Source organism: Lepisosteus platostomus, chromosome 5 (genome assembly GCF_059453375.1).
Source record: "Lepisosteus platostomus isolate fLepPlt1 chromosome 5, fLepPlt1.hap1, whole genome shotgun sequence".
NCBI classification, from domain to species: Eukaryota; Metazoa; Chordata; class Actinopteri; order Semionotiformes; family Lepisosteidae; genus Lepisosteus; species Lepisosteus platostomus.
The window spans coordinates 56,293,459-56,319,852 of record NC_142615.1 but is presented as its reverse complement, the minus strand read 5'-3'; the positions used below and the strand labels follow the sequence as shown (position 1 = coordinate 56,319,852).

Sequence of the window (26,394 nt, the reverse complement as noted above, 5' to 3'; positions counted from 1 at the left end):
GCCTCATAAATGATCTTGGCAGACTTTGTTCCCTACATAAATCTGAAAGTGCCAAAGAACATTGTCTTTTAGAAAGTCTATCTCCAAACACCTTGTGCAGCCTCTCAACAGACTAACAAAGAGCTCTTTTACTGATCGTATCGCAAATCAGAGGAAACAAGGTCTTAAAACAGTTACATTTGGCAGTGGTGGGATTTGAACCCCTGCCCCCAGAGAGACTGGAGCCTAAAATAGAGCACCTTAGACTGCTGGGCCACGCTACCTTCCACAGGGGTGGGCTTTCTCACATTGCTGGCTTGTAAAATGCCAGGGGCTTCAGCTCTTGTCATCAGATCTAGTGGAATCATGATGCGTGGAAGCGACTGCACCTTCATCTTTTGAGATGTTTTCAATAGAACAAATGCTACTTTCAACAGCACAAACCGGCACAAACATAGCAATAACGAAGGAGGTGGGTTTCATCCTTTGTGCTGTTTGTGGGGGTGCAACCCCACAGCGATCTACTGAATTGAAGAGCAATAATCAAAATCCTCTGCTATTACTGTTGCTTTTTTCATAGTTTCTTCAAATCCTTCATTTGAACATCGATTATGAAGGATATTGATGATAATATCACACGAATTGTGGTTTTCTTGTGATCACCAATTTTATTAAAATACCAGCCTTTCTTACAGTTGTCTTGCGTGTTTCACAAGGTATAATAGCCCCCCTCGCATCCTCAGCTAACACATTTTAAAATTACTTTAGATTGTACAGCATGTATGTTTACATTTATATTAAAATTAAAGTAAATATACTATCAACATACATACAGTGCTAACCTAATAATTCTTGTCAGGTTCTCCAACAAATCTGCGTTGTTATTTTAACGTTTTAGCTGATGATGCAACGGGAGTATAAATGAATTCTCCCGCCAGCCATTAAAAGACCAAATTCCATGGGTGAACATTATTTTCTCAGATGTTGCCGGTAATATTGAATTAAGTTCACAACTGTTGTAGTAGTTCGTCCGTGAAGTTCGACACGTGCAAAGCACTCGCAATTTCTGCTAATATCATAGGCATTAAAGTTTTGCTGTACTAACGAGGAGCGTTTGTCCGCAGCTGAGCGTGAACTCTGATACTGTCAGCAGACATTTCCAAATACGTTTTCGCCTGCTCTCATCTTTTTAAAGACGGTCATAAACACTCAAGAAGTAATTCATTCGAGTTTGAAGTCTGTTTCTGTTGTCTTGATGAAGCGCAGCCTTATGTAGTGTAACGCTTACGGCCGACAAGCACTGGGTGTAAGAGCCGGCGTACCAGAGCGGGTGACGTCACCGCCCTGGTACGCCGGCTCTTACACAGCGCCTGTCGGCCGTAAGCGTTACACTCTCCCCCGCTTAAATCGCCGTCCCCGGCGAAGGGCTATCCCGCCCCGCTTCTTTCACCAATGTAACGCAATGGGGGCTCAGGCGGGCGCCCTTGCCACATTAGGTCGGCCCCTGCACCGTCCGGGGCTCGAACCCGGGACTTCCGCGTCTCTCTGCAGCGACCTAGCCCCGTGAGCCAAAGAGAGATCAGGCGCCCGCCTGAGCCCCCGTTGCGTTACATTGGTGTCAGAAGCGGGGCGGGATAGCCCTTCGCCGGGGACGGCGATTTAAGCGGGGGAGAGTGTAACGCTTACGGCCGACAAGCACTGGGTGTAAGAGCCGGCGTACCAGAGCGGGTGACGTCACCGCCCTTCCCTGTGATAGCAGGACCACGGCTACTGGGCTGTGGAGAGATCTCTCTTTAGCTCACGGGGCTAGGTCGCTGCAGAGAGACGCGGAAGTCCCGGGTTCGAGCCCCGGACGGTGCAGGGGCCGACCTAATGCGGCAAGGGCGCCCGCCTGAGCCCCCGTTGCGTTACAGTAGGAAACTCCCTTTTTGAAGAAGTTTGCCGTCACCCTGCAAGGGAGAAGAGCCATCAATCACCGAGACAGCCACTGAGACAATTAACATTAAACACGTGAAATGCGAGATGTTGTGATTTTTTTTCCGCTTAAGGCTTCGATCGTTTCTACTCTAACGAGAAAAACTTTTTTATTAGATGTGAGATTTGAACAATCGTCTCCAGGGGAAAATGCGACCTGAACGCAACACCTTAGACCACCAGCTATCTTTCCTATGGTACTTATAATGAATTATATATTTTATTTCTTTCTACTCGTTGATAAGAAAAAAAAGTGAAATCATGTAATTAGGGAAATGTCTTTGTTTGTTTCATGGGGAAAACTAGCACGGGCAAATGTAAAGTTTAGAGCAGCGCTCAATAAAAACGATCAGAAACCGAAAGCGCTTCTTAAGCGGATCAATATATTCCGATACTGGTGGTTCCGCGGAAGAAATAAGAAAAGCCGAACTCAAAGCACTGTGTTGCCATTGCGGCTACTCTGGCTGCAACTGCTTTAAGATCTGCTTAGCGGAAAGTTGTAGGAGGTCAGACTGGTTTGCGCTGTCTCAATAACAGTGTGCGAATTTAAGGTTATTTAAATAAGAGTATTTACAATATAACTCATGCTCAAAAGCGTTAATCCTGCACTGGCTGCTATTTGAAACGCCTTCATAAATGACGCGTAATAGAGAGTTATGCAGCTGGCTTTTTTGCTTCACAATACATTGCAATCAGGAAAATAAATCAATTTGAAATATGCAATACAAGGTCCGTTCCCGGAAATGAAACCTGTTTTACACTGACGTCGTTCCTTTTGAGATAATCCAGATTGTGAAGACGACTGCACCCTTGCAGATCATAATATTACACAAAGGCTGTAAAGCACACTCTGAATCGATCCGAATATTTGATTTCCGCGATCCGTTTAGGCAACAACAGGCAACGTGGCACTTCTCCAGCAAAGCATTTCTCAGTTTAGTGAACTACTGGTGCTTTCACCACACCGTTGTATGTAGCTCGTCAGGATGGTAAATGGTCTAAACCGCCAGACTGAAAGATGTCTTTCTATTGCTTGGGTATTCTGGTCTCTGAATAGATGCGTGGATTTAAATCCCACTCCTGAGAGGTACTCGCTTTTCTCTGTCTTGCATTTTTCCCATCTTGTTGTGCTCGCTGATAATGACAGGAAGAGAAAACGGAGAAACCGCTTTGCGGGCACATGATGGGCAAGGAAATGCTCCGTGAATACTTCAATGTGATCAGCAGAAAGTCAAATAGGCTTCGAATTTCTGCCTTAAGAACTGTTTGGGCTGCCTGTAATCAAGGAAAGATTAACTGCAAGGTATGCATTCAAATGTGAAAGACCGAAATAAAAAAAAACAGAAGAAGATTTATTAAAACATTGTTTTCCTTGCTATTTGTCCTGTATTACATTATATGGGGTCATTGTGAAACCATCCTGAAGCCCTACGGAATGCAGTTACTCTCCCAGTGACAGCGGCAGGAGCACAGAGATTATATCAGAGCTCGAGCAGAGAGTTCGAAAATCTAGGGAAATTGATTTATAGAACATTTGATTAAACTTTCCTATCTGCTCGGTCTTACTGAAGTATTTGAGCTTTTTTGTCTATTTCTATACTATACAGTAGATAGTGTTTAGCCAGAGAAGAGAGATATAAGCTCTATAACCCCACAGTAACCGCCGATTCCAATAACCTTAACTAAAGCAGGAAGATCAGTTTCTGCTCGACACAGCTGTTTTCTGAACTGTAAATCTCCAACACAGGCTGGAGGCGCTGTGTGTCCAGGCTGAGCGGTTATATAAGAAAAGACTCAGCGAGCTGCAGGCGCGGCTCATTACTCTGCGCTCCCCGTGAGGAATGCGCGTGTCCTCCCTCCGTTATGACCTTCAAACACTCCTCATAACATTAAGCACTCCTCTTAACTCTTAGCAGAACATTAAAGTTTCACAGACAGAAGCAGTACGCCAGCACAACCAATATTAAAACAGTACGATTTGCACTGACTGGAAAGTGATCTCAGCAGACGTTGTTCCCTGCATAACGCTAAAGGTGGCAAAGCGCATTTGGGTTGAGAGGACGCAATAAAGATTTTGTTTTCTGCCTTGATGTGAAGGTGACAAAGTATCTCTAAAAACTTTGCTAAGGTTATCAGGAGATGGTCAAAACACTATTCCAAAGATTGCTTTCCAAGTCAGAAGAAAAAGGGCCAGAGAAGCATTTGGCAGTGGTGGGATTCAAACCCACGCCCCTCAAGAGACTGTAGCCTTAAACCAGCAACTGAGCCCACTTGGCCACACTACCCTCAGTGTCTCTCTCCTTGTCTCATTACTTGTTCGGGGAAAGCCGGGTGCCCTTCACTCGTCCAACCTCGTGGCGTTATGACCGTGGAACCAACTGCACCTGCTTATTCTGAGATTCTTCCCCTCTCATGGCGAGATCTCGACTTCTTTAACACCTCTGGATAAAGTTCTTCTGTGGAGCAGGCTTCAGACCTTGATGTCATTTTATTTTTACAGCAGCATGCATCCTGAAACTTTTTTTCATATTTTTATTTGAACAACAAAAATACATATAATACAAAATAGAGCACATATGACGTACCAATAACATCGTCAGGGGCACGTGATATAATGCAATTACACTTTCTGAAAAATCTACTGTCCAGGCAAATGTGCATGCTGGTCTACGGGGCTCTTTTCTGCACTGAGCTGCTCGTTTGAAATCCAGAAGGCAACACAGACGCGCTCCTATACCAAGAGTCTTATCTGGACCACCTGGGTAAAAAAACAGGAAACCTAAGCACTAATCCATACTGACAGCTTTTGAAAAGGAGCTCTTTAATATTCACAAATACGAAGACAAGGTATAAATACTCCATAGGTTTAAAATTCAGGAATATGAATGGTCAATTGTTTACAATTGCAGTTTTTATTTTTCGTATGATTAAGCGACTTTTTTACAACATGTAAAAAAAAACAGCACACCTAAATGACAAAGCCTTGGAGCCACAGAGAAAAACAAATTGTGTTTAAAGTAATTTTAAAGGCTCGAGATAACATTGCACTATAAAAGCAATTGTTTGCCTTCTTTGTGGCGCTTACTTTATGTTGCTTTAGCAAATTTCATGCAGTTTATTTCTGACACAAGACATAACAAGCTTGTGTATTTATGACAAAAAAGCAGGGCAACAATTTCCATCGGCCTTGAACTTGAAATTGTTAAAACGTAAGTTAAATGCACATATAGTAAATATATTTTCTCATATAATGGTGTGTTTTTTGTCTAAAGAATCCTTCATGAATGGCTAAACAGATACTTTGCATAATTAAAAAGAATATATATATATATTTACGAATTTTAACGTTTTATACCATAAAGTTTAATTGTTAACATGAGCCCTATTTATCGATATCACCAATACAGTTCTGGATTTTATTCTGCCTTCCTATGCAAATATTAATTTTCTTTCACACAACAGCTCGCATGTATGGTACTGTAGCTTATTAGCGCCAGGGAGAAAAAGAATGTTGTTGGCTTTTAAATTAGAAACCATTTGCGTTTATACAAAATCACAATGCATTGTCGCAGACATTGGGACATCGTCTATTTAAACACCTGTCGTTTTCTCTAATATTGGCTCCTGTGCTTCGGTCCAGTTGAGAGAGGAGAAGACACGGAAAAAGTCGTGTGGCGCTGGAAGCTCTGGAAGGCAACGTAAAATATTGCTCTGTCTGTTGGTGGATTTGGTATGCACGTTTTTTTCAATGTAAAATGCAATGTACAAGGATCAAATTTGATTCAAAATCGATTAATGTAAAAACCAATAAAGCTCATGTTTTTTATCTAGTTTTATCTATATCTATATCAAGTTTTTCAAAGGTCCTTTAAAAAAATGTTTATCGCATACTTCTAAAATTATTAAAATAATAATTATTAAAATATCAGATTGTGTTTCTGCAACATTTCGTTCACAGTACGCCGTATTTAACAATAAAACAACACTCACAATGAGGGCTTTACACGCAGTCCGGGGTATTTTTGCCACTTTATATAGAACCTGTTATACTCCCAAAAGTGCAGAGTAGCTTGTAAATAAAAATTCACCGCTGGTATAAACAGATGTGTGCTTTGTTTGCCTTTGTAAGCATTTGTTTCAAAAATAAGTCCACAATACATTAAAAACACAAAAAACACAAACTTAATAATATAACAATACAAAATCAATACCAAATCATAAAGCCAATTAAGTACCTATCCTTTGAAAACAGAGAACACCTTATCTACAAAAAAAATGTGACATTTGTATATACTTTTGAATTACAAAGCAGACAGAGTACTCCCCGAATTCAAATATCAGATCTTGGCCAATACAAGACAATCAGACGGGAGTTGAATTCGGAACAAGAGCCTCTGCTTCGTGGTTTATTGAGCTTTTGATCAACGTCTGAGTGAAAAAGATTAGCTATTTTAACTCTTTCATTAAAGTACCTTCCTTCGAGCCAGATTCAAACCAGTGACCTAAAGATTCCCAACTGTTCTTACTACAGTCCTCCACTCTACCAACTGAGCCATCAAAGGGCTGTCAGGCACTTTTCTCTGGCACATACTGCCGAATGTAGTGAAATGTTCTGGGTGATTAAAATCCCACTTCGACATCAGGTTTCCAACTTGTTCCTTATCTTGTTTACCTTGAATTTAAGCAGTGAACCAGGATTCTACTGTATACACTTCCAGGGATATCACAAAAGATTTGATGGGGCATCAATCATTCCAGGCGGAAATTGACTCCTTTTCTTTCTCGAGGGATCATATTAAACATTTCATTTGGATCGAGAAGAGGATCACCATGATACACATAACAAACAGTTTCATTCTGTCTTTATTAGAATCTGTATCACAGCTAATGCATGTAAAGGCACAAGTAATAGATTTATTTCGTGCTGAATAGAGAAGAGAGAAAACAACGTTTCTGAAAAAGGCTTCACAGCTGAAACATTATCTTTTCTCTCTTCTCTTTTCAGCATGGAATATACCTTTTACTTATTCCTTTGCAAACTATGCATGCTGACGCAGCTTCCCACCTGAACTAATGCATGTAAAGCCTTCGGTATGCGATAGTGAGAGTTCAGTTATCCCGGGGAGTGAAGATAACTGAAATTTAGTAAATTCATATTTAAATAGAGTGTAAATCTTCAGTGTTCTGTCACTGCAAATTTGTTACAGGAGTATAACGGAAGTGGGGACTGTACCCACGCCGACATTTATCCATTTGATGGAAAATCTAATGCTTTAACCACTCAGCCATCCAGATCTACACTAAAGCCCCTTTTACATGGGCTCATTTCTGAACAGATTGTCAGTTGTTTAACATTTCAATATGAATCGGATTCAAACATTTGCAATTATTCACCTATAAAAAGATCACTCCAACTAATCAATGGCCCAGCCATCCTGGGTTCACCTTTCCAGCTTTGTGTTACACAGTTCATTAAATATATTTGTTATATTTTTGAAGGGCATGGGACTGTAGGTTGGTGATTCCCAGGGGAAAACAGGGTTATGAGCAATTGGGCATTCAGAGAATACGTTTTGTAGGTGAATGTAACCGTGCACTAAAGTAAAGAAAACCCTCTTAGATGAAGCACTACAGATGTAGCCCCTGAAAGTGTACAAGACTTACATTCATAGTACTGCTGACACAAATGTAGTCTCTACATCAGACCGAAATAGTAATGTGTTCGTTTAATCACGTGAAGGATCTCCTCGTCTCATTCATCAATGGAAATAGAAGCCATTAGAATACGATACGGTTCACCTTCAACCCCGCAGCTGATGGATGAGCTTGTTTCAGCTCTGTGAAGTTGGCCCCTCTACAAACAACACAAACGATGAAACCCACCTGTAATCAGTCTGTTTGTCATTACTATATATATATATTGCCATGTTACTAGAACTTGTAGCTGAAGTTTACTAGTTGTGTTTTTATGATGATCAGCCTTATGTTGATTACAATATTGTATATAATGTATAATTTGAACTACATATTTTCCAGGTGTGAATGATTGTATATTTTCAGAATACATTTCTAAACCAAATCATTGGCTTGATTTACTAGTTTCTACCCCTATAACATCTATCTTTGATGTATAATAGACCTTTAACCATATATGTATAATAGTCCTCTAAAGTTATCCGTATAATAGAACTCCAACCATTTATGTATAATGAACATATAACCATAGATGTCTAATTGACCTATAGCGACATACGTATATTAGAATTTCATTCTAGAGGAATTACGGACCACATTTATACAGTACGTCTAAGATATGAGTTTAATAGACGTATATTCTACATGGTTTGCCCACTGGGATGTCCCGATATGAATTGAACAAAGCTAGATACACATTTTCTAGCCTTCATTACAAGACAGTTTATTTCTCAAAAGTGTGTTATGTTAAAAAGAGAAAAACAAAAATATATGGATGACAATATTTAAAAGATAAAGATTTTACTTTTGAGAAATTGTCATTTTATGTATCCAGACGCTTTTCAACCGCTGGGTTTAGAACTTTGCTCTGCTTCCTGCATCATTTTCAGTGTTATAAACTGGGTGTGGAGGTAGCGATCACTTTGTAGAGCAGTTGATAGGCTGGAGCTGTTCAGACTACTCTTGTTATTTCTCAAATACTTCCATCATTTTTCTTTCAGGCTAGGACGCGAGTGTCTACATGTGTTTGGTTTTCGCTTCTCTGACTCTCATTGAAGATTTGTGAATTAACGACGAAAGAATCAGTAGCAAGGAAGGCAGAAGCTTTGGTTCTCAACGATCTTGAAGACAAGCCCATGTAGAGCAACGAGTGATGATTTGTACTACAAAACACCAAGTGCTCAAAGTGACGTCTGCGTTTACCATTGAAACTTTTCATTTCGGGTGAAAAACCAGTTGTGTTGAATAGCTCCCTTCAGCAAAAGTGTGCTGGGCCCCTTACCCTGAAGTCGACGAATGGAAACTATCCTCTGCTATGAGCATTTTGCGCATGATTGATAAGTACACCATCAGTTTAATGAAGTGCATTGAAACTGATTTTTTCTCTCGTGTGTGCAAACTTCACACTTATGGTGCTCTTTAATCTTTACAAATATGCAGATGCCCAAATGTATCTTTGGATGTTCTGAGATCCTTGATAGTTTTCTCAAATCCTTCAAATGAACATCCATATCAAAGCAATTATGTATATATATATATTCCAGTTGAGGTACATATAAAAAATATCAACGTACATTTGTACAGTGCTCATTTAATAATAATTGTCAAGGATTGTCAAGTTCTCTCACAAATCTGTTTTCTAATTTTAAAATATTTTTGCTAAGGATACAATAGGTGTATAAATAAATTCTCCCGACAGCCAGTTGAAGATAAAATTCCACACATGAAAATGGTTTTCTTGGACATTGACTAAAGTACTTAATTCTTTACTTGTTGTAGTTCCACATGAGTAAAACACATTTCCTCCAAAGTTCAAAAGGGTTTGCACAGAAATCCCATCAATTTTTAGCGGAGATTATGTTTACATCGTAACAATCTGAGCTTGCACAACTAGCCCTTTGTTTAACAGCTGCACAGGGACACATTTTTTCACCATTCATACGTTTGTAGTTAAAGAAAATAAAATACTAGCATTTTCCTGCCAGCTGGTAGTATTTCTTCTGCACTGACGAAGAATAATCAAGAATTTTATTTAATCTTTCGCAGGCTGTAATTTCCAGAAAAAGAAGTGAATACTTGTATTTAGCTAAATCAAGCCGACAGAGATGCACTGCCGTTGTTTTTCTGCACTTTTCGTTAAAAGGAGAAAAAATCACTGACATTTTTTTGCAGTTTTTCTTCTATCCTGATAAGCAAGATTTGTATTTTATCTTCCAGAAGTTGTATGAATTTCTTGAAGTTCGGAAACAGCTTGTTCTAGAAAGGAAATGAACACTTGCTTCAAAGTAAATCAAGCCATATCTCTCTCGCTGTGTGTGCTCTTATCTGTCCATTTCTCTCTTCTTTCACTCTGACAGTCTGTGCAGAGTCTCTGAAGGGGATGTAACACCACTTGGCAAAGAAGAAAAATTCTGAGGCAGAATAAAAAATCATTATTCTCTTCTCTGTCAGATTCACAGTTTAGACTCACACTCAGACTGAAGTTCAACTCCATACTTCTCTCTATCCTCACAATCCAGAACAAGAGTACATTCAGACAATCAGTGGTGCTTCATGAATAATATCAGAACAGCCTGGATTCAGGTCACATCTCCCCCTTTTCTCTTTTCTCACAGCCTCCTAGAGACAGAGAAGAGCTCCTGGTTCTCCTCTCCATGAACAGGGCTCAGGGATCACTGATCTGGCAGCTGTGGGTGTTAGGAATCCCTGGTAGGAAGATACACGGATCCTGTGCAGACGCAGACACGGGTGATAGATGAGGCAGGCGAACAAACCAAAACGAGAGGCAAGGTCGTAGTCAAAAGGCGAAAGGCAAGTCGTAATCCAGGAAGTTCTCCGGTAGCAGACAGTCCGAGGCGAGAGGCGAGGTGCAAAGTCGAAAAGGCAGAAGGGGAATCCAAAATCCAGAATAAACGTGGTACGGGGAAAAACGCCAGGTAGAGCTCTCAAGGAGTAGACTCAATACTGAGCAGTGGGAAACAGGTGAAAAAGGGTATAAATAGCAGTGCGCACCGCACAGTGAGTGTGTGCAGGTGGTTTAACTCGTGCGGCGGCGTTTGGTAATAATCACCCGCTGCTGGGGCTGATTAGCTCGCTTACGATTTGATCTTGACTGCCTGGTGGTCGTGACAGTGGGCTCTGTTCCAGGTCAGATGCAAGAAGTTTTTATTAACCCTTTCCCGGACTTCCAGCCCTTCAGTATTACTTTCTTTACTGTATGTCAGCCTCCAAAGATGTTTTTTATAAACGTTTTATAACACAAGTGAGTGTGGAATTATCTTAGTATTTATGTAATTAACACCAGTAGTGACACTGTGATCAGTATATTGATTATCAGTAGCCAATGGTCTGAAGGTCATGTCTACAATAGTGACCAGTTGACCAGTCTGTAGCTCTGAGCAGTGATTCCACACCAGCCCTGGGATTCAGCGTCTCCCACACATCTCTCGCAGACAGTCTTATAAATATACAGTTAAACAGAGTCTGATAACAGTTATACAGTTAATTAAATCATCAAACCCGCAGAGGAACTGAGAGATCAGGAGTCTGAAGATTACACTGAAGATTCGTGTAAAACCCTTAAAAGCGCTTATTTCAGGGACTCGTGCTCGTTCTCGACTACTCCACATGGGTACACTTTGTAACGCATTAATCTGCGAAGTAAACTATTTTTTTTTTGTAAAATATATTTCCTAGGTCCGTCGCTCTCTTTTTCCAACTGTGATGATTCGCTTCTCTCCACAGCCTGGTGTGTTTTCATTTAGAGTTGTTATATCTGTAAGAAAAGCCCCCCGGGCTCCGGACAGGAGTCTCCTCCAGCGGAGACTGCCCTGTTCTGTCAAAAAGAGCGCTGTGATGTCACAGACACTAACAGGATCGCCGGGATCAGAGAGCAAGACCGCGGGAGGCGCACGGAGAGCATGCAGGAGAGTTATTGATCACTTATCTATCGACAACCAATTAATTCAACTGAAGAACCGTAGAAAAATAGATTAACTTCACCGATTGGTGAGTATTGATTCTTTTCTTGACCCTGTTTGAATATCTAGAAAACAGTCAATAAAGACTGTATCAATCAATTACCATAATGTGTTTAGTGTTAATAATGTTCAATCCGAAATTAAACAATGATTATTCATATTATTATTTAGGCAACTGTATCCTAGAGCTAGAAAATTATATTCCAAGTTGATAAATGTATGTTACAGTTTAAATGCATTTTTCCAGTGTTTATAAATCATAAGAATGGTAACCACAGCGACAGGCGCCCCGTCGCTGCGCGCCTCTAAGTGTCTCGCATTTGTTAGTTTGTTAGTTTTGTTAGTTTTAATAATATCATTACTGTTATTATTAGTAGTTTGTGTCAGTGTTAGTGATAGTGTTACTGTTGTAATATTAGTAGAATCAATTTGTGCTAGTTATTATGTATCTGTAGATAAGTGTATTTGTGGTATCTGTGTGTGTGTGTTGTCTGTTCATGTGGGCTGTGTGTCTGTGAGTGTCTGTGAGCTTGTTGTGTCTGTTAGTGTGTGAGCGTTTGGGGTCTCTGAGTGTGTGATGTCTATAAGTGTGTGTCTGTAAGTATGTGTAATGTCTATTTGTTTCTGTGAATGCATGCCTGTGAATGTGTGTGTTTGGTGTGTGTCTGTGAGTGTGTGGTGTCTGTCAGTATGTAGTTTTATATTTGTAAGTGTATGTGTGGGTATGTCTGTCAGTGTGTGTAGTGTCTATGTGTCTATGTGAGTATTAATGATGATAGCATTACTGATAGTTTTAGTATGAATGCTAGTATTCATATTAAAATTAGTGAGAGTATATCTGGTAGTTTTACTAATAATATAAGTAAACATGTGAGAGTTTGTGATGATAGATACTTTTAATTTTAGTTTTAATGCTAGTATTCATGTTAATATTAGTGATAATTATACTGTTAGTATCAGAGTATCATCATCATGTTAGTTTTCATGACAGTATTACTGTAATTATAAGTATTATTAGTCTAGTAGTAGTTTTGTCAGTGTTAGTAACAATGATAGTGTAAGTTTTGGTGATGGTGTTATTGTTGTAATATTAGCAGTATCTGCATTAGTGTTAGTTATAGTGCATCTGTACCTAAGAGTGTATGCGGTGTCTATTTGTGTATATAGTGTTTATTTGTGTGTCTGTGAATGTGTGTGAGTAAGTGTGTGGGTGTGTATCTGTGAGTGTGTGAGTGTCTGATTGTGTGTATAATGTGTGTTGTGTCTGTGAGAGTGTGTTGTGTCTGTGGGTGTAAATGTGTGTGTAGGTGTATATCTGTCAGTGTGTGTAAATGAGTGTGGGCTCCACTGGTGTGTTTGACAGAAGTGACCCATCAACAGGTGTTGAGGTCCAGAGTAGCTTGTGAATTGAAACACTTTCTAGAGTCCAGACCAACATCCACTGTGCACAGCTGTGTATGTACCATACACTGATCGATTGCACCACTGGACCTCTGTAAGGCAGGCTCCTACACAGATTGTAAAACTGGCACAAACGTAGGGTGAAACACAGGGTTTTGGCTGTGGATACATCTCAACATGGGGGAAAGGGACAGTAAAATAGTAAGGAAAATACAAAAGAAGAAACTGAAATATATGCGCTCACTGTAAAGTAGGAAGAAGTAGAAAGCAAAACAGCTTTGCGGATAATGCGAAGCAACATTGTTTTGTGTCAATCAGCTCACGGATTTCACTTCATGTGCCTTAAGCTGTGCAATTTGTATGGTTGTTGAATGAGATTCTTCACAAGCCTGGTCAATTGCCAGTGGAGAGCTTCATGACACACACCTTCATGAAGACTCTCTTTAAGATGATTACACCTTTCATTGTCAAGTCGCCTTCTTTGCATACAATGGTAGCACCAACACCAAGAGAAAGGATGAGAAATGGCTTTTATCAAGTGATTGCAGTGTTTATTTGACTGAGGATCCTTGTGTGCTGAACTGTGTAGTGCAGTAAAAGAGAAGGTTTGTGTCATTCAAGACTGTAACAGAACAGAACAATACAATTACAATGCTTTTATGAGCGTAAATATTAGTGGTACATCACAGTTCTTATAATGGTGAAAACAGGAGAACCTTCTCTACATTTTTGACTGATGTATTTAAAAGGCAAGAAATACTATCATTATGCAATTGAGCTCCTCTAAATGTTGTAGACTGATTATAAAATGTATAGAATTAGGAACAAGTAATAGGTTTATTCCATGCTGGAAAAAAAGAAGAAAGAGAACACAACGTTTCGGCCGTGGAGCCTTCTTCAGGTGTGGAGTAGACATTCCTTACATTCACCCTCTACATTAGCAGAGAAAAGAAGGACAGATAGTTAGTGTCACTGGACACTGCGTCACAGATGGCTGATCTCTTCTCCCTCATTATGCAGGCTTACCCACTCATGAAAAACTGTCCTCCAGCGATAGTCAGCTGCCATCACTGACTCAGACATGATGTTTATGTACATATTATACCTTAATTGTACCTGGCACTGCATTACAATAATTTGATCAAAATGTCTTATGAACAAACAATAATCAAATATTTTCCTTCCTTTAGTAGATAAAGTCTTTGTCCAAAAATGAAGCATTTGTTCCTTTCCTCTCCTACCAGCCTTTATAAGTCACCCAGTTTTCTCTGAGCCAACAGTGTGAAGTATGAGGCAGTCAAGGCTAACACAGCCGAGCGCTCTAAAGAGCTGGATTAAAGCTCCAGTCTCTTTGGGGGCATTGAGTTGGATTCCCACTGCTGCCAAATATCTCCAACTATCTCTGTGTCAAGAAGAACTTGTTTTTTTGTTGTTACATCCCTGTGGTTTAAACCAATTTCAGACCTATTAATTTAAACAACCATGCTGTTCTTATGGCACGGCAAACAAAAATAACATGACACCTCCTTTAAAACACACATTTGCTGCAGAGGGACCAGGAGAACTCAGCCTTATAGTGTAATGTAATTTTCTCATGCTTGTTTTAAGATAATTGTGATCGAATCTATGATAAGATCTATGACCCTTCATAAAGGTAGCACAGATATAACGTGCCACGTTTTCAGAGAATTGCATTAAATACAGGTCAGAAGAAAGTGACAAAATGTCCGCTAGACAGTTCAGCAATTTCATCAGTGTTCTCTGTTGTTCAGGTGTAGAGTGTCAGCCGTTACAACCAGGAACCATACAGTTTCAGGCGTCAAAAAGACTTCCCCAAAACCCTGATTCTCTCCTTGCTCCGATGATGGCATCCACACATTTCCTGCAACAAAGCCGGGATACAGTCTTCAACAACACAATTGAAAAGCTTGTTTAGAGAACCACACAGTGTCAGGCGTGAAAAAGACTCACCTAAACCCTGATCCTCTCCTTCCTACAATGATGTCATCCAAACAATTCCTGCAACAAAGCCAACAAAACGAGTGAAAAGAATATTCCCTAACCCTGCAATCTTTCGCAATGAAGGACTGTGTGTGGTCTGTGTTAAATACACTGTTCATCATTTATAATAATAATCATAAACCTTATTTTATATAGCTCCTTTAAAGGTGGCTTCTCAAAGTACTTTACAGAATGATAATAACAATAAAATAAAAAATACACAAGATAAGCAGGATGAGGATATACAGTTAGAGGAGACAGTAGATGGTGGTACTAAGTACAGTAGAAGCAGAGGGTAAGGAAAAGTTAAAAAAAGGTTCTTCTAAAGAAGAAGGTTTTGAGTCTGGATTTGAAGGAGCTTAGAGAAGGTGACTCTCTGATATCCCTGGGGAGAGAGTTCCAGATCTATGGGGCATAACAGAAGAAGACCCTATCACCCAGGGAGTGTTGACGGGCTTGGGGGACATATAGGAGACCAAAATTAAAAGAGCAACGATTGCAAGGTGGGGAGTAGGGCAATAATAGCTCAGAAAGGTACTGAGGTGCCAACCCATGTGGAGCCTTATAGGTTAGCATGAGGATTTTGATGTCAACACAAAACTTGACAGGCAGCCAGTGCAAGGACTACAGGATAGGAATAATGTGATCACTGATCAGGCATAGTGCAAATTTCTCCATTGTGGCCGCTGGTTCATTTTCGACTGTCAGCTATTAATAAGTCCTCTATTTGACTTGATCAACACCAATCCCTAGAGATTAAATCAGTGAAAGATTTATTTGACAGTCTGTCCTGAGGTACGTCTTTCAAGATAATCTTTGTCAGCTGAACATCAAGGCAGAAAAAAGCTTTAATTTTTCTACTCAACAGAAATGCTCATTGGTCCCTTCAGCTTTATGCTGGCAACAACAGCTGCCGAGAATCAGTGCAAACCGTAGTGTGCCATCAGCTCCACTTAATATTGCTTTTGGCTACACCACAGAGAGAATATAATATCATGCCAGTGGCAAGGACTCGCTCGTGTGTACAGAACTCTTCCATTGTACTCAGCCTCTTGATGTGGAATTGGGAGTCCAATCGTTCTGTACACCTTCTCACATGCCTCAATTCATCTCTGATCTCTGAGACTCAATACCCACTTCTGAAACTCTGAAATCATTCACATTTTGTATCAGCATTTGAAAGGAATTGGGTGAGGATTTTCTTACACTATTGTTATATTAGCATTACTGTAGTGTTGCTAATGTGCTACATGCAATTTATAATCCTAAAATTTTAAAATTCCCACATTTGTAGTTGATTTTGTGTGATCTTCACCTTCACACTATTTTATATAGTGCACTATGTGCCATTTATTGCTTATTAACGTACTATTTTTAACCAAAATAATATTAAGTAAGACCTGTATGTATTCAAATAGTATTATTATTATTTATACTTACTTGTCAAAAGAGGACTGCTGAGATTTTTGCAGATTTCTTCTTTGTTGAAAAACATGAAAGTATTAAACCAAAATGGCGACTAACGAATATCAGCAATGCATTGTGGTATATAACCGGAAAAGTTACTGTGTTTCCAATGTCAATTATATATGCGTTTATTAATGTTGTCAATATTACGGTTGCAATTTAACACTGATAATACATCGCAGCAAGGTGCTCCCTGCTGTGTGCTGATGTGCAACTTTAACGCATGCAGTTAGTAAGGAAATGGTCACTGTTGTAAGGTATTATATATAATGACATTATGGAATAGGATGGGGACAGGCCTGGCGTCGCATGGGGAGGGAGGAGTGTCGCCCCCTCAGTTCTGGACAAAAGGATTTTTGAACACTTTCTCTTACTTAACCTGCACCCTAAAAAAAAGTTGTACTTTGTCAATGGTCAGATAACACTAATTGACACTAACAGTCACTCGGACTGTTTGATGTGAAGGAGGGCTATCCGTCCAGGAACGGAACATATCAGTGTCATTATTGGGTGTCAACATTACGATCCTGTTTGTTCAGGTGGACCGATTCCTTGCAGTAGTTTATCCTTATACTTAAAATCGTTATATAACTAGACTAGTTATAGCAGTCTGTGCTTTCTGTTGGTTTTACAACTATTTTTTCTTGTTACCGTCGGATGTAGCTGCAAAAACGAATGCGTTAGGTATTATGTCGCTCCAGGCAATACTAACCGTGAGAGTGCTGAAAAATGTGAAACTGAACTTCATCGCAAATACCAGATTGCTAGTCTTTATTACAGAGATGAAGACAAATTTCAGTGGCCAAGTTCGTTGCAATCGACCCGTTGTAGATACCGATCAGCCTCAAGAAAAAAAACATCACTTGTTTTTTTTAAACATCACTTGCCTTTAAAAAAAAAAAGAAAAAACAGAGTTGTAGGTATTGAGGTAATTTCAGGTAGAATGTAAGAACTAAAGTTAACTAGTCCCACAGTAATGCGTGGGGTCCTATCAATAGAAAAAAAATAGTTGTAACCCGAAAACACAACAACCACAACACGAGAAGTCTTCCGGAAACCTAGGTAAATCCCTGTAGTAGTCTAACAGCTCTAAAAACAATCAAATGAAACAACTTAAAAAGAAAAAAAAAACATTAAAAACATATCTAGGGAGCAACAAAAACACAGAATCTAACTGCAAGAGCTTTATCAAGTTTCCTGTACTCCATCGTGCTCCTCTCGTTTAAGAAGATATCTCTCATCTATCTGTGTACAGGTCAGCTGGAGGTCCACAGCTGATGGTAATTTAAGTAAGTAGCTGTGCTAGCATGAATGGGCTGCAAAAGGAACAAGTAAAGGTTTATTCCATGCTGAAACGAGAAGAAAGCAGTGGAGCCTTCTTAGGGTGTGATACCAAGGCATCGAAAGTTTATTTTTAATTATTGTTGCAAAAAATGTTTGTTTTCTTTCTTAAATGTTGTTGATTAAAATATCTTATTAAATGTGAAATATTTGATTAAATCTATTATTATAAATCGGTAAGGTGTCAGTCTCGTAAACCGAAGATCGCGGGCTCCAACCCCGTCCGTCCCTATTTCGTTTGCCAAGACTTGACTTTATCTATATCGTCAATTGTCTTGCAAGGCAGAAACCTCTGTAATAAGAAGAAAAGAACTATCAGCAGTAGTTAATAATCCTTTGACAAAAAATGGGCGCATTCAAAACACCAGCCTCCACTGCTTGGTAGAGTGGTCTTAGGTGCCAGACTCAAGGATTCAATCATGTGTAGTGACAGTTTTATGTTATTCACAACACAGATTTCCATTCATGTTTATTAAGATGTGTAATTTGTATGTTGGTTGTATGAGAACAGTTTCTTCAAAAGTCCTGTCAATTAACAGTGGAGAGCTAGCCGACGTATGTCTTCATGAAAACGCTCTTTAAGGCGATTAGAAATGTCTTGAACAAATCTGCGTCATATTTTTAAAATAGTTTAGCTCAAGATGCAACGGGAGTATAAATGAATTCTCCGCCCTCCATTCCAAGATAAAACTCCATGTGTGAATCTTATCTTAAGTTGATGATGTTGGTCACTACTGGAAATTGCCCAGTGATATCGACTCAGGTACAGTACTCAGTTGTTATGTGCTGTAATTTGATACATGCAAAGCATTTGCATTCCCTCCAATTATCAATAAAGTCAATAATGTATTAAACATTACATGCCACTTCTTCCCTAGATGATGTTCATGTTGGATCAGTGAGAAAGGCATGCCAGGTTGTGCTTGAACCAGCACCTTACTATCATTTTAGTCCCAACCTGACCGCACTAAGCAATTGTACCACAGAGACTCAAATGGGTCAGTTTTCTCCATTTACGGTTTTTGGGAAAAAAATCATCTGCATTTTTAAGCAAGATTGTATTTTAAATTTCACAAATTGTAAGTATTTCTGGAAAAACGCTGTTTCAGAAAGAAACTGAGTAGACGGGAATAGCCCAGTCAGTAGAATATCGAACTTTTCATCTCAGGGTCCCTATTCAGGTGGCTGATTTTCTTGCAACTACTTATTCCATGCTGAAACGAGCAGGAAATGTTTCAGCAGTGGAGCCTTCTTTGGGTGTGATATAGAAAAAAACCTTTACTTGATTCTTTCAAATTAATTTAAACCTCATCTCCAGCACCTAAACTCGTCAGTTGCTTTCAGTAGCTAAAGACACAGGCCATACTGCTCCAGGTGAGGTTCAAACTCACAACCTCAGCATAGCTCCGCTGTGTACTGCCGTATAAGTACCGCGCACTGACCAATTGCGCCACTGGAGCTGTGAAACACCCACTCCTCATACAGACTGACGTGGCAGAAACACAGGGTGAAAACAGGGTGTCGGTTGTGAATCCATCTCCACATGGGGGAAAGGGACAGTACAATAGAAAAGAATATACAAGAGAATAAACGGAAAGAATTGTGCTCACTGCAAAGAAGGAAAGAGGTGGCCGGATACATAAAACAGCTCGGTGGATAATTTGTAACGACATTCTTTGCTGACAACCAGCAGTCGGATTTCTTTTCATGTTCCGCTGTGCAGTTTGAACGTTTGTTCTCCCAGATCGGTTGGTTATATGAGATCAAGTGATATAAATTAGGACTAATCAGAATCAATACAATTGACGTCTGGCAAAGGCAAATAACCTTTGCACATGATCTGGAATGTGACTGGTTAAATTTCAGCACAGTTGCAACCCCCTTTATAAAGGGTGTGCACATGTATACAACCAAGGCATTGAAAGTTTTTTGTTGTTTATTGTTCCAAAAAATGTTCCATTTCTTTTCTTTCTTAAATGTTGTTGATTAAAAGATCTTATTAAATGTGAAAAAATCTGATTGTGAAAAGGTCAAAATGTTAGTGAAAAAATGTGTATTGTGAGGAAAGATGAATTGTGGGAGCCCCTTGACTCCTCACGTCGTACTGTATTTCTCTCTCATTCTACTGGGAGTGGTGCTGTCACTTCTGGATAAAGTCTGTCAGTGGTCATTCCAGACGGGTCAGGTACGACTGCGCTTCGGCACAAGAAGAGATATGTGACTTGCGAGGATCCCGACAGTGTTGACTCTCTTCTGGAGCCTGGATAGCTCAGTTGGTAACGCATCAGACTTTTAATCTGAGGGCCCAGGGTTCAAGTCCCTGTTCAGGCAGTTGTGTTTTCCTTAAATCTATTGTGAATGTCATTATAAATCGGTAAGGTGTCAGTCTCGTAAACCGAAGATCGCGGAGTCCAACCCTGTCCATGCGTATTTCGTTTGCCAAGACTTTACTTTATCTATATCGTCAATTGTCTTGCAATGCAGAAATCTCTGTAATAAGAAGAAAAGAACTATCAGTAGTAGTTAATAATCCTTCGACAAAGAAACGGGCGCATTCAAAACACCAGCCTCCACTGCTTGTCAGGATGGCTGAGTGGTCTTAGGTGCCAGACTCAAGGACTCAATCATGTGTAGTGACAGTTTTATGTTATTCACAACTGTTATTCATGTTATAATAGACCTCTAACCATATACGTATAATAGACCTCTAAAGTTATCCGTATAATAAACCTTTAACCATATACGTATAATAGTCCTCTAAAGTTATCCGTATAATAGACCTCTAACCATATACGTATAATAGTCCTCTAAAGTTATCCGTATAATAGACCTCTAAATTTATCCATATAATAGAACTCCAACCATTTATGTATAATGAACATCTAATCATAGACGTATAATTGATGTATAACAATAGACGTATATTAGAATTTCATTCTAGACGAATTTCAGACCACATTTATACGTCTAAGGTGTGCGTTTAATAGACGTATATTATACGTCTTTTGCCTACTGGGGTGTATCAGGCTCCGCTGCACAGCAGTGGAAGTAGAAGTGTATAGATGAAACCTTTAATGTATTGTTCGGTTTCAATCAAAATGCTTTACTACTACAAGAGAGAAGTATAGTAAGAAGGATGGAACAAAATGTATGATTTATTGGAAGAAAACATTTTTTTATTTATTTATAAGCTCGTGTCATCCAGCTCTAATACAAAAGCGACTCGCATCTTCAGCCCTTTTTTTTGTTTGTGATCATTAATTTCTTTAGTTATAATCAACATTGATCTTTTTTTAAAATAATCAAACACGCAGACAGATTTTTTAAAAGTATTAAGAGTTGACAGGGTGCCCCTTCGGAATAGTCGTCAGAAAATGTGAGAAAAGGAAAGTTACGTACAGTAAGCTCTCATACACAGTATTTGACATTGGAATCTGATTACAAAAAAACTACCTGTCTCCCCAGCATTTGTCGATGCTGTTGTTTTTAATTTACATATTGTTCGCATTTTAATGATTTTTTTAAAAGATTGATACAAAAATCACTAAATACGAAACGTAAAAACCCCAACTGGAAGCAGTTGACCATTCATATTCTTGAATTTTAAATCCCTGTGTTTATCTGTGTCCGAGTACCTGGTGCAGCTATTTTGAAAGCAGAGTCTATGATTTATTGCGGAAGCGCATTGCCACCAAGGAAAAAAAAAATCCTGAGTTCTCTTAAGAAATACCAAATTATCTCCTAATTGCGACTCACTCGCTGAATGATCTCTCAAGAAATCCCGAGTGAGATTCAACAGGTGTTTCCTGCAACAGCCACGACAAGTGTGAAGACGTTCTCTGGATTTCCCGAATATGACGTTAAATTAGTTCAAATCATTTACCAGGTTCCCACGTACAAAAAGGCCCAAGGACTCCAGCAGTCTTACAACCACTGTCCTGTTTGCCTCACCAGACACGATCTCTATTCTGTTGTAATCCACGATGACCCCGTTCTTCAGGTGAATTATCATGTCCTTAGTCGTCTTTAATCCCTATTGCTCAATGCATGGTGAAAGCATTGTATACATGTGTCTGACAATGAGGAATGGGCCCCTGAGACACTCATTTGCCTGTTTCACAAATGATCGTATTTTACCAGAGATTCCGTTTGGGATTCAGATGTGCATTCGGACAGCAATCCCTTTAAAAAAATGATACGTTCTGGATGAGGTCAAAGGTGCAGGAACACTGTATTTAGGATGTGTTTGCAGTGATTCTCTGTCTCCTGCTTCAATGCAGTGATATATAGATGTGCTCCTGTAATTTATTGGTACATGCCCAGGGCAATAAGCAGTCTGAGGATTTATTTCCAGACGGCATAGAGCAGTGAAGCAGTGAAGTAGTGTAACACACTGGATCATTATGTTATTATAATCTATTCTACTTATATTATTACATACAGGTCTCTAGCTTCAACACAGTGATATATATATAGGTATGCTCAGTGATTTATTGATACATGCCCAGGGCAATAAGCAGTCTGAGGATTTATTTCCAGACGGGCTACAGGTAGTGTTGTGAAATACTTCAACACACTGGATCGCAGATTTAGACCCCCTGCACTCTTACTCCTTAAAAACCAAAGAAATTAAGATATCTAGCAATCACATTGTAACAGGGGTGACAGTGACTTAATGCTTATACTAGTGGACTTCTGGTACCTTTAGGGTACGGTTCCCTGAAGGGCTCTCGAACCCCGCATTTCAGATGCCTAGCTGTATCGCTGATGTGTTGCACCTCAGAATCGCTTTTAAACCTTACCTCTGGTATCTTTAATCCCTATTGCTCAACGCATGGTGAAAGTATTGCATAAATGTGTCTGAAAATGAGCAATGGGCCCCTGAGAGACTCATTTGCCTGTTTCACAAATGATCATATTTGACTAGAGATTCTGTTTGGGATTCAGTTGTGCATTCTGACAGCAATCCCTTTAAAAAAATAATACATAATACATTCAGGTCAAAGGTGCAGGAACACTGTATTTAGGATGTGTTTGCAGTTATTCTGTCTCTAGCTTCAACACAGTGATATATATATATATGCTTAGTGATTTTTTGGTACATGCCCAGGGCAATAATCATTATGAGGATTTATTTCCAGATGTGCTAGAGGTAGTGTTGTGAAATACTTCAACACACTGGATCGCAGGTTTAAACCCCCTGCACTCTTACTCAAAACTTACAAACCCAACTCTCTTACTTAAAAACCAACAAATGCAGATATGTAGCAATCATATTGTAGCAGACACTCATTTCCCTATTTCATAAATGATCATATTTTACTAGAGATTCTGTTTGGGATACGGATGTGCATTCTGACAGCAATCTCTTTAAAAAAATGATTTTACCTTATCGCAGCTTTGCCCCTCTTGCCTCTTTGGACAATCTTGTGGTCGTTGTTGGTAATGTCTTCTTATGCCATTTTTTTATTTCAATTCTCTATTAGTTGATTCTAGAATCTCTACAATAGAGTTGAAAACATCAGTTTTATAGCAGACAATATGACATTATTTATAGTCCAATTAGGAATGTATTACCCTGTTTTTAACATAATAACAAATTAAAATTGATTAAAACTAAGTTTGGAACACCAGGGAACATAAAAAAAGATTTTTAGGAAAACCATGAGGGTCTGTGTCCGATGCCTTTGATTTTTTAAAATTTGAAAATAAACATCATATAACAACAGCTTTCATTCCTAGGAGTGAAAAATAACAATTTTTGAAGATATATTCGATTCTAAAACACTACAATAAAGTTAAAAACATCAGTTTTATATTACATTATTTTTAGTGAAATTGGTCATTTATTAATGATTAATATAATCTCCAATTAAAAGTGATTAAAATTACGTTTGGAACAACAAGGAATACAAAAAAAAAGATTTTAAGGAAAAAAATTATGTATTTTGTGCCAGGTGCCTGCAAGGGGAGAAAGCTAGAATCCTACCCAGGCTCCTGGAGCTCTGTCCTGGCTAAAGGAGGGTGAATCCATCCCCTTCAAATCTCCATGAAAAAATGATATTTTTAAATTTGAAAAAAAAAAACATTATAGAACATCTCTTTGTCCACAGAGTGCAAAAATCCAACTTTGAAGAAAATCCATTGACTGATCCCTGAATCCTGAAGTTTCTTCGCATGATATCGGGCTTGCAACCATTTTCTGGAAAATGATGAAAAATGCAAAAATGCAAAAAAAAGTTATCAAATCTAGAGCCTAAGAGTAAAACAAGACAAATGTATATCTCCAAATAATTTTATGTGCTTCAGAAGAGCCTCGGAAAGTTTTTTGCATACAAGAATCCACGCCCGTTTGCACATAAGCACACATGCAAGCACATATGACTCCATGCAAGCACATGTGCATGCGAAGTCATCCTCTCCAACTTCTCCAGACCTTGCTGGGTGAGCATTTGCTCTGGTAAATTAGGTCACATATCATGTTTAATCATTTCTTCTCAACACACATACTGGTGCACGTTTTCTCTATGAAAAAAAAACATTTTTCCCTTGCACGATTTCTAGTTTTGTTTTCAAAGAGAGAACAGAAAGAAAAAAAAAATAAATAGTGTCGCAAAAGAACTCTGTCGCCCTTGGTAGATGTCAAACGTATTGGACATGAAAAATGCCAGATAGAAGGCATTACTCTTCGTTTCTCAGTGTCGGGGCTGCTATGTAAAAGAGGCAATTTGCTCTGAGAGCAGGCTCAGCGCTTACTGAACGCAGATGTCTCAGAGCGGTCTGTCCAAGTGGCTGTAAAAGGAAGGACAGCAGCAAGAATACGTAAAACAGGTGTAAAATAAAAAAAAATAAAACAATTTAAAAATAAATACTAAATGGGTTTAACATTCAGGAATGTGATTGGTCAGTAGCTTACGATGAGTGTTGTTGGTGTTTCTTGTGACTTAGCGATTTGAAAAAAATATTCAATTTAAAAAAGGCTAGAGCTCCTTTAAAAAAAAAATAGTTTGTATCTGTGTTGTAACAGCTGCGCCAGAACTATTCAGATAAATCAGAAAAGTACTTGAACTTGACTGGTTTATATTCAGTAATGTGCATTGGGAACGAAAGGGAGACTTACATGGATTTTATTAGGTTTTAGGAATCAGAAAATTTATTTTTACGAGCAGAAATAACTTCCTGCTTTCAACGCTTTTATTGTTTCTGCTTGTAACCTCGAACAGAAAAAAAACAGTACTGACTCACAGAAACGCCTCGGAGTTTCTGTTTCTGGGATTTAAGAGGGATGTATGAAGACAGTAAAGGGGAGTTTTTTTTTCCCCGCTGTAGAGTATGAAGGCGGTGTGACGAGTCAGGAGGGAGGAGACGCGCATTCCGCACGGGGAGCGCAGAGCAATGACCCGCACCTGCTGCGCGCCGAGTCCTGTCCTATATAACCGCTGAGCATGGACAAACAGAGTCTCCAGCCAGTGTTGGATAATTATAATTTAAATAGTTTTCTTTTTGAGCTCCAAACTTATTGGAGTTAGTGGTTACTGTGGTAGACTGTCGGTAATAGCGCTATTATTTCTTTCTTCTGCTCAAACAGTGCCGGGCAAAACTAAAATGATAACCCTGTTTCAGAAAGATTGAGTCTGAGGGGTGGAGGAAGTTAGATGTAAAGTGTCCGGTCTTGTCAAGGGTAATAAAGCTCATTAGATCTGATTAACCAGTTAAAATGAAATGGTCTGCTTTCTACACAGAAGTCAGTTGTCTTTTTTCAATGTGGCGGTGAGTCCGTCAGTCACATAACAGCTAGGCAGGACTGACAGTCTTGTGTGATCTATTTAATCTCCTGTTACCCCATCTTCCAAAGCCAATGGTCCAGTCCAGCCTAGAGTGTCCCAGACTGCTCTGTCAGTGACAGTGGAAGGCTTATCTTTTGTCTCTTGTTCAGCTAGGATGTATGACAAATAGTGACCCCTCAATGAAGGGAACTTTAGGTTTTGTCTGTGATTACACCCCCTGGCAATGTTACAGGCGTTGGGGGGGGAATCCCCGGTGATCCCACAGTCGCCCATAGACACTGGCTAGTCTACACAAACCTCCATTCAGCACAGCCCTGACCCCTGTTGTGTCACCCAGGTCTTCTCTGTGAGACAATGATTATTCAGGGAAATTTAAGGAATGCATTCCAAAACAGTCAATGGAAGTATGGAATTAAAACTTGTCAAATCTTTATAGATGGAGTATGTCACCTGTTTAATATACTTTTACATTGTGACAAAATTGAACAAATTTTAAGTCCACCATATATACATGCAGCATTTTAAAGACGTGTCTCTGCACTGCACAGGAATCTCGGTTCACTTACAAAAACTTCAGCTTATAACCCATCTGAAGTGTTTAGTTTCTAATTTTTTACTGCTTGTTCTTTAAGGTTAAGGTACGAACTCATTGACGTTGTTGATTTAAAATAAGACTATTGACAAAAAAGAAAGTATTCATCACAAAGGTATTATGCCAAATAAACTCTAGTAATCAACGGCAAATAAGAAAAGAAAACAAAGACATCTTC

General features: G+C 39.2%; 1 non-coding gene across 1 annotated transcript; it reads right to left on the bottom strand.

Moving 5' to 3' along the window:
* Positions 1 to 19,203: 19,203 nt before the first annotated feature.
* On the bottom strand, positions 19,204 to 19,297 carry trnai-uau (transfer RNA isoleucine (anticodon UAU)). Its single transcript has 2 exons — positions 19,260 to 19,297; positions 19,204 to 19,239 (listed from the first exon to the last, which is right to left on the bottom strand). It is a non-coding gene; the product is annotated as a tRNA-Ile (tRNA).
* Between the last annotated feature and the right edge of the window lie 7,097 nt (positions 19,298 to 26,394).